The sequence below is a fragment of the Poecilia formosa genome, unplaced genomic scaffold (assembly GCF_000485575.1).
Source record: "Poecilia formosa unplaced genomic scaffold, Poecilia_formosa-5.1.2 Scaffold604, whole genome shotgun sequence".
NCBI lineage: Eukaryota > Metazoa > Chordata > Actinopteri > Cyprinodontiformes > Poeciliidae > Poecilia > Poecilia formosa.
Genome location: NW_006800543.1, coordinates 44,314 through 53,615, shown reverse-complemented (window position 1 = coordinate 53,615; position 9,302 = coordinate 44,314). Strand labels below are relative to the sequence as shown.

Sequence of the window (9,302 nt, the reverse complement as noted above, 5' to 3'; positions counted from 1 at the left end):
AAAAAAAAAAAAAAAAAGAACAACAAACAATTAGACTAGAATTAAAGATACAAAATTTGTTGACTTTTGTACATTTAAAATTTTTTAGTTTTGATAGAATAATTTTGAACTTTTCGATCTTGGAAATTTACAGGGGTTTTTTTTCTAGAAAATTTCTGAGATTAATCTTCAAACTTCTGAGTTTTCCTCACATTTTTAGCCTCGGTTTTTCATTTATTCCTGCTGTGGCGCCGTCGTGAACAGACCCACGGCGATGTTCTCATTCTTTAACTGGCTGGATGAACGTTGAACGATTAGATGTATTTTTAAGTTTTAAGCAGTTATGAGGAAGAAACTTGAAACTCCTGCTGGCCAGGTCACCCAGCAGGCTGTTGCTAAGCAACCAAAGACTTAGTTTATTGGTTGATCCCACCAGGCTAGCTTAACCAGCTGCGAGCGGCTAAAGCCGTTCCTCTGCCTACATTTCACCAATATTGAATACTAAATATTGAACGTATTCAATATCGATCAAGTGCCTGATAGATACTTTTAAATTGGTTCCAACGCTGTCAGAGATGCAACATGTTAAAGATCTTAATCAGAATGTTGATAGTATCATTTCTGCTTTAGTTTTTCTCTCCTTCAAAGGAAACTAATCAACCAGCTGGTGGAGGAACCGGAGCGCTAGACGGTCCCGACTCGAACTGGGTCCGACCCGAACTGGGCCGACCCGAACTGGGTCCGACCCAAAATGGGCCCGACCCGATCTGCTCCCAGTTAGAGACGCAGCAGCAGCATAAACCCACACAGCAAATTCAAAAGTGTTAGATTTCCAGTGTAAGTGTTGTATGTTAATAATACAGTGTTAATTCAACAACATGAGTGTTAGTTTCCCTAAGGAGTTTGTGTTATTCCAAAGAGTTAAATAAAAGCAATCCTGTCCAGTGTTGATTTCTAAATTAACACCAACTCTAACTCAGTCAGTTCCTCCCACAGTTGTAACATATCAGTGACATCACATCAGGGAAGGAGATACAGGTAGGGTGGGGGATGCAGCAAGACCATGGCCTGGACCTACAGGGGCCCAGATGGGAGGCAGAACATGACTTCTGGGATCAAATTTTATTTATTAATGCTAAACATGCAAAAGGAGAGCCGTAGATTATATAGTAAGGTGCTCCATTGTTGACTCATGGTTGCTAAAAACCTTACCAGACTGACTGATTTTAGTGACATAGTGGATATAAAATGTTGTGCTACATGACTGGCTTTATTTTCAGTCTTATATTTAACTTTATGACACACAAAACTACAAATGAATCGTCCTTATTGCCTCCAGGTGCATTCTGGGTAAAGCTTGGGTAACACTTTATTTGAAGGGGGTGAATAAGACTGTCAAGACACTTTCATAAACATGACATAACACCTGTCATGAAAATGAATAAACCTTCATGAATATTTATGACTGTTGTCATAAAGCATCATTCGGTAAATTATGACACTTTTAATACAAAGTTGACATTATTCAAAATGTCTTTGTTATGACAACTTGACATTAACCAGGAAATCATTACTGTTCAAACTTTACCTTTAATAACATAAAGGTACCTAATTTTTAAAGTGCAATCAGTAATACTTTTATAACAAATTTATATCAGTAATGATGATGGTTAATGTTAAGTTGTCATAACAAAGACATTTTGAATAATGTCAACTTTGTATTAAAAGTGTCATAATTTACCGAATGACGCTTTATGACAACAGTCATAAATATTCATGAAGGTTTATTCATTTTCATGACAGGTGTTATGTCATGTTTATGACGGTGTCATGACAGTCTTATTCAACCCCCTTCAAATAAATTGTTACCAAAGCTTGTCACCAACGTCATCATCAGTCACTTGGCAACAAATGGCAAACTAGCTAGAATGTGTGTTGTTTCATAATTAGTGACACAACACAAATTCAAAACATGTTAGCGTAATCCGTAGAAATGCTCTAGCTAGTTTGCCATTTGTTGTTTGATGATGATGATCTGATGTTTCTGTTCTTCTCTTGGTTTGTTGTACTTCATGTCAGATGGATATCAGAATGACAGAGTCGCTCTCTGTGGTGGTGAAACTTGTTAGCTCCGCTGTGGCAGGCATCTCCACGTTGTAAAGTTAAATTATCATGAGCTTTATTATTTGGGCCCGGTCATTAGCCCCGCCCCCCGATCATTAGCCCCGCCCCCCGGCCGACATCTTGTTCCGGTACTGCGTCACATGTTTGCCTGAGGAGCGTAGGCAGCAGTGTGACGTCATGTCTGGAGTTTATTATAACAAGGTAAGTTCCATGTTAAAATGATCACATTTGACTATTTTTATGGAGGCATTATTTTTCCATTTACACAAGAGTATCGATTCATATACATAGTTCGCTTAACGTATGTTTATTTGTTTGGATATCACGGTATATACGACTGTTTATTATCTTAACCGAACATTAAAACTGTCAGGAAAACCTGGAGGCCCTTTGAGTTAACATTATTTAACTGCGGGGTCGTTTTCTTTAAGTTTTTGGCAGTAGACTGCAAAATGGGGGAGTGGCTGTGCTGGACCATTGGTTTGATCTATGCCACAGGTGTCAAACTCCAGTCCTGGAGGGCCACTGCCCTGCAACATTTAGATGTGCCGCTGCTGCACCACCTGAATACAATAATTAGGTGATTAGCAGAACTCTGAAGAACTTATCTACACAAAGAGGCGGCAATTGAGCCATTTGACTCTGGTGTTTTGTACCTGTGGCACATCTAAAAACTGCCAAAATATTTTTTCTATGTCAGTGTGTCATGTTGGTGACTGAAGTCTGTTATGATGACTTCAACATATTTCTTCAGACAGGTTGGCACGACTTTTAATGCTGTCCAAAAATTTTTCTATAAGCTGACTAATTTCTTTATTAATCATTTCTGACTTTTTTATGCTTTATCTTGTAAACCGGGTGGGCAGAGTAATTTGAATGAATGTAATGGTGACACACACAGGTGGGTCTGATTAGTTTTGCTCACACTTCTTTTTAAAATATTTATTTATTATCCTAATGCTTCTGCTATATTTCCTGTTTTTCCTCCAGGCTAAAAAAACAGGCATTCTTCTGTTGGTTCATGTTCTCCATCCAATGGCCACAAGAAAAATGCCAAACCAGCTCATGTCAAACTGTGGACCATGTTGTCAGATATGTGCAGGTATGTTATTCTAATGATCCTAGGTCTTTGTATTGGCTTCTTTTGCTATTTGAATGTAGCTGTGGTATATATAGTTAATTTTTATTATTTGTTTTCTTAGCATTTTGCCAAAGATGGGAGCCAGTGTTGAAGCCTTCCTCATTGGTGTGGAACCAGGACAGCCCTTCATCCTGCATGTTGGCAAAAACAAGAGCAGCACCAAGGACACTTCACCATCAGTGATCACAAGACCATCCATGGCAGCTTCCAATGAACTTTCAAAGCACACTTCACCTTCAGTGCAAAGTACCATGAATGAATACCTTTGTTGTATATTGCTGTCAGTGCTGTTTGATGTTTTGAAATAAAAGTAGATTACATACTGCAACTGGTGCTGGTGTTTTTGTAGCATCTAATGTGGCATCTAATGTCTTTTAAAATGAATTTGGGGATTATTGATGGCCAATAGTTTCTGGGAAAAAAAGGGTTTAATTGCTCTACTGGCTTTTATTTGGTAGTAAATTGACAAAAAAAAAGTGGCTAATGAGAGAAGGGGAAGCGAACCCACAACAGCCGCAGTGAAAACTAGAGCCTCCATATGTTGGTTGTGCTTAACCTCTGTGACACCACAGCACACCCTGCCAGTAGTAGTTTAAAACTCAGATTTCTATGTTGATATATACTTTACACCGTTCTGTGTTAGATTAACATGTTCATAGCGTTACCTTTTGACTAAATACACTAGTGTTGAGTAAGTCAATGTGTGTTTAATTTCAACTACTGAGTGTTGATTCAACTTTATCACAAATGACACTTTCAAAAGTAACTTCTACACCATCCAGTGGACCAATACAGACACTTTCAAAGTGTTGAGTTTAACTCTGTAGGAGTTGATGGAACGCTTCCAAATTTGCTGTGCAGGCTGATGTCACGGTTCTGATCGGTACCTTAGCGGGTCCAACCGGGGGTGCAGCCCGGTCCGATCCATCAGGGACAACGCTTCATGACGGAGCGATCTGGACCGGAACCTCCACAGACAAACGGACCAACGGAACCAGGAAAACATGATGCAAAACCAAAATGANACAAAATATTTAGCTGAAAGGCCAACTAAACTAGTTAGTTAGATTGCTAACTAAAATATTTAGTTTGAAACTGGGACATTTATAAATGAATTAAACTGAGAAAATCACTGAAATTTTGAGATTAATCTCAGAAAGTTTCTAGACCAGGGGTGCCCAAAGTGGGTCCTGGAGGCCCGGCATCCTGCATGTTTTATTCTCTCCCTGGTTTAACGCACCTGGATCAAATGATGCTCATTAGAGGCCTAAGGGACAACGCTTCATGACGGAGCGATCCGGACCGGAACCTCCACAGACAAACGGACCAACGGAACCAGGAAAACATGATGCAAAACCAAAATGATCGATTAATACGGTTACAGCACAGATACAGAACAACCGACCAACACAGTGGATAAACGGGTGCTGCTGGAGGTTCTGGTCGGTTCCCTGAGTTCGGGTCAATGTCCACACTCCACTTAGGTATTTAAAATTCAATTAGCAGGGTAAATATTCAGTTAGAAACCTAAATGATTAGTTTGAAACAGTGACATGAATGAATGACTTGGTGAAAACATGACTTTCTCTCTCATTTAATCCCTGCAGGTGACGCAGAGCGGCTCAGATTCTAACTGAAGTTTATTCTGTAAAAAAATAAAACAGTTGAGCTTCTTGCTGAAAGAATCTCACAGATCTGCAGATCTGCTCTTTTCTCCTCCCCAAATATTGCAAAAGCAAACATGGAGAAGAATCTGTAAGGTTAAAGTCAAAAACTGAAGAGAAGAGAAAAATAATTCTATCAGTGGATCACAGCGAGGCTCACGTTGGTGTCTATTATTCTCTGGTTTCCGTCTTTTCCTCTGCAGCAGGTTTGTGTTTCTGCTCCGCAGTTTGTTTGTCTAAATGCATCGAGCGGCACCAAGGAGGAAACAAAACGTTTCAGCTACTGCTGGGAAACAATCAGAGCGAACAAGAGGCTTGTTGGGGCGAGGCACTAAGGGAGCTGAGACCTGGGTCGGGTCTCGGACCGGGACCGGGTCCGGGTCGGGTCCGGGTCGTCTTTGTTGGATTCTTCTTCTTCTCTGTTTGTTTGTGCAGAGGCGAGAAGCAGAAAGCAGGACAGTACCGTTCACCACTCGAGTCCAAAACTCTGAGAGAAACAGAGGGAAACAGCAGCAGGTCAAAGGTCAGGAGGTTTCACCTGAATGTTTAAAACTAGTGAAAGCTAAAACTCTGCAGTGATTTAAAGATGAGATGTTATTGCTATAAATATTATTGTTGCTTTGAGGTTATTATTATGCTATAGCAATAACACAATAATGCAAAAACACCAGAACTGGAAGACATTTTAAATATCCAAAATAAATAAACAGAAACAACAAATAAAATAAATTCTAAAATCTCTGTTAACAAAATTATCCTTCAAATAAAGACTGAAGATTTAATCGTCCAGTTTCAGTAGAAAAAAGAGAAAAACTTGAAATTACTCAAATAGAAATGATGGAGTTTATTTTAATTTGCCTGATTTATTGATTATGGTGACAGATTATCTGAAAAAAATGATCTCCTCTCTCCCATGGCAACCAGAAACAGCCAATCAGAGCCAGGAGGCGGGTCTTAGCGCTGTCAATCACCCTCCCCCCTTTGCTCTCTGCTACGCTGCTGCTAGCATTATATGTCACAAAAGTTAAGGCTAGTTAGCATTATATGTATCAAATGCTAAGGCTAGTTAGCATTATATGTCTCAAGTGCTAAGGCTAGTTAGCACAGATGACGGTGGATAAGCAGTTTTCCTGTCACAGTGAGTTGTTTCTCCTCAGTAGCACATTTAGCAGTGAGTACATGAGGATGATTGACAGCGCTATGCTGGCTCTGATTGGTTGATTTGGTGAAGGAGGAGATTGATCTGGTCACACACAGTTTGAACAAAAATCACATTTCTTGTAAGAGTTTCATTCAGCAGCTTTAATTTTTTACTTAAAAAAACAAAAACAGCTCAATGAGCATAAAAACGGATTTAACGAAGGCATTTTGAATTTTGCAGTTTGCATCAACCTTTTATGAAGTGATACTTCAAAATACGCATAAAAAGGAAACAGAAACTGAAACTAATTTAAATCGTGAGAAGAAAGAAACAGTGATGAGAAATGAACAAACAAAAGATAAACTGGAATAAAAAGATATCTGGAAATAAAGAAATGATCAAAACAGAAACATAAATGAAACTAAATGTCCAAACACTAAATTCTCCCAATAGATTGAAGAAACTCGACTTTGTGTCTGAAATAAGTAAAATAATGTCTTCAGTTAATTTCCCTGGTTGTGACGGGAAATGAACCCGTCGTCAGGAAAATGATGAAGGATCGAAACTTTACTACTAAATAAATAAATTAAACCAGAGAGTCGTGACCCAAAACTCTAATAAAGATCAACTTTGGGTTTATTACAGAGTTTTTGCTGCGTTTGGTTACTGAACGTCCCTGATTACCTTTATTTTTTATTTTTTTATCTTCTAACTTATTGATTCATCATCCTGAGTGAGTTTATTATTTTGGCTTTATGACTTGGGTTTAATGTAAACTGATACAGTGACTCAGAGAACAGACTGTTTCCTACTTATCAAAATGAAAACAGCTCAGCGTCCAAATTAGCCCATAAAAGCAAAACGCAGCAGAAAGTCTGAGAGGAGAAACTGGTCGGATGGGGCGGCCGCGGCGCAAACAGAATAAAATTAACGGCTTTCCATACAGGAACACGCGCATACCTGCAGGACTTCCTGTGGACCTGCAGGCCGATAAATTCAGTGCCGAGAAACTGAAGCTGGGAGTGGAAATAACAGATAAAGCTGAATTTACTGTTTGATAAACAGACGAGGTCCAGAAACGACAAAAACATCGACTCCTCCGAGGGAATTCAGGTTCTGGAACGAAGAAGAAACAGATTTTATTAGGTAAAGATCAAGATCCATCAGCAAACAGTTTGAAAAGGTGATGCCATGAAAAAGAACAGAAATAAACAGGAGTTAGAGGCGATGAAGCGACGCGGCGAGAGGTCGTGACCCAGAGAGCGCGTTTCGACCGGCGAGGGATGAAGGAGAGGAAGCTGATGAGCTCATGGTGTTAGGAGCTCATAAAACCATTTTCCTCTCATTACCTCACAGGAAAAACGTTCATAACGCTAAAAACTTCAGAATGAAAATGAGAAAAACACACACACACACACACACACACACACACACACCTACAGACACACACACACACACACGGTGCTGTAAATACTTTGACTAGGCTCCTCCTCTCAGGAACAACTCAAACTGTGGAATCAGAAAGTGAAACATCTTCACTGGTTAAAATCGGACTTTAATCTTTAAGCTCCAATAAAAATATTTACATTGAACAAAAACCAAACTTTAGATCTGAGGCGGTGCCGAATGGACCAGAGAGGAAAATCAGGGTTCAACCTCTGGTGACCTCTGACCTGGAAGAGGAACTTCATTTCTCATTACTGATTACTCTTTGAAATCTGATTACTTGATTTTTGTAAAGTAACTAAGTAGTAACATGTAACATGTACTACTAATTGGTGACGTTTCCAACTTACTGGTTAGAAAAAAACCTCAGTAAAAACATTTAAAACATAAAACAAACATTGAAACAATCAAAATGGAGGATTCAGGGAGGAAGTGGAAAAACCTCCTCGATGTTTCACCGATAGATTGATCAGAAGTCATCATGATTAATCGATAGGAATAGGTTTGCACTCTGATAAATCGTCACTAGATTTATTTGGTTCATTTCAGTCTAAGTTCAACGTCTCTGTGTGTTTCTGCTGCTGCAGCTTCAAATGAATCGATGTATTTCGCTCTGGTTATTAGTCGATAAGCGTTTCTTCCTGACAGAACTCTGAGTTGACATCGTCATTCGGTTCTGATTCTGTTTTCCTTCTGCTCCATTAAAATATGAATTCTTTTATTCGCTGAACACGGCCTGCCTTCCGACTGATTTCATGCATGTGTGTGTTTGGGATGTGAGAAAGAAACTGCTGGAAATAACGCACTGAGAGAAAAGTGCAGAGAGAAGCTGCGTGTCGCTCCGCAGCCGTTTCCCATTATCAGCGCCAAAAGCAGCTTGTTAAAAACAACCAAACGCAAACCGCAGTTTTCAAAATTACAGAATTCCTTCATAAATTGGCCGCTGCGCGTTCAGGCTGGAGGTGGGACAGAAAACCCGGCAGCAAGCAGGAAATACAGGAAAACAGTTATGATAAAATACAGGAGCATACAGCATTTTTTTGAGCATACACATTTATGCTAAAATAAAAAAAGAAACATGCATTCAAAACCAGGTATTTACACTAAGACGCTGCTAAACCGTCATCAGAAGTAGAAAAATCAAACTGAAGATGTTGAATATGAACGCTACTGATGAGAATATTTCACTTTAAAGTAAATGGATTATTGAAGTAGAGATGAATAATGATTATATTCCTATGTCTGTTTATCACCGTTCAGTGACAAACGTCGGGTTTCAACTTTCCTAACTTGAAATTCTGTTTTTACGCCCAGAAAATCTGAGATAAAATTCCATTTTTCTTTATCACTCCGTCTTTGTCGTTCCTCCAGAACTGCAGATAAAAGTTAAATCTTCTCTGAAATCCTCCGAATATTCAGCCTCACTTGCTTATTTACTCTGATTACGTCACAAGATAGCGCCGTTGTTGGCTGGTCACTAGAAAACAACAACAATCTGCATTTATGTTATTCTGTGAGAAATATTAATTATTAACAGCTTCAGCGACAAAGATGGAAGAGCAGCTCCTGTTTCACACCATGAACCCGATTTACCGTCAGCATTCAGACCCACAGAAGGGATTGGGATTATTGGTTCATAAACAGCCGAAACCGCCCAATGATAATCCCTCTATTCTGAGATTAAAGTCACAATTTGGAGAAAATAAATCAGAAATAAAAAAAGAGGTCAAAATTCTGAGAAAAAAGGAAAAAAAAACTCAAAAAAAAGCCAAAATTATATATATATATATATATATATATATATATA

At 39.0% G+C, this 9,302-nt stretch overlaps 1 long non-coding RNA gene across 1 annotated transcript; it reads left to right on the top strand.

The window, feature by feature from the left end:
* Window positions 1-3,103: 3,103 nt before the first annotated feature.
* Window positions 3,104-3,404, top strand: LOC107834387 (uncharacterized). Its single transcript, XR_001660183.1, has 2 exons — window positions 3,104-3,205; window positions 3,306-3,404. It is a non-coding gene; the product is annotated as an uncharacterized LOC107834387 (long non-coding RNA).
* Window positions 3,405-9,302: the final 5,898 nt, after the last annotated feature.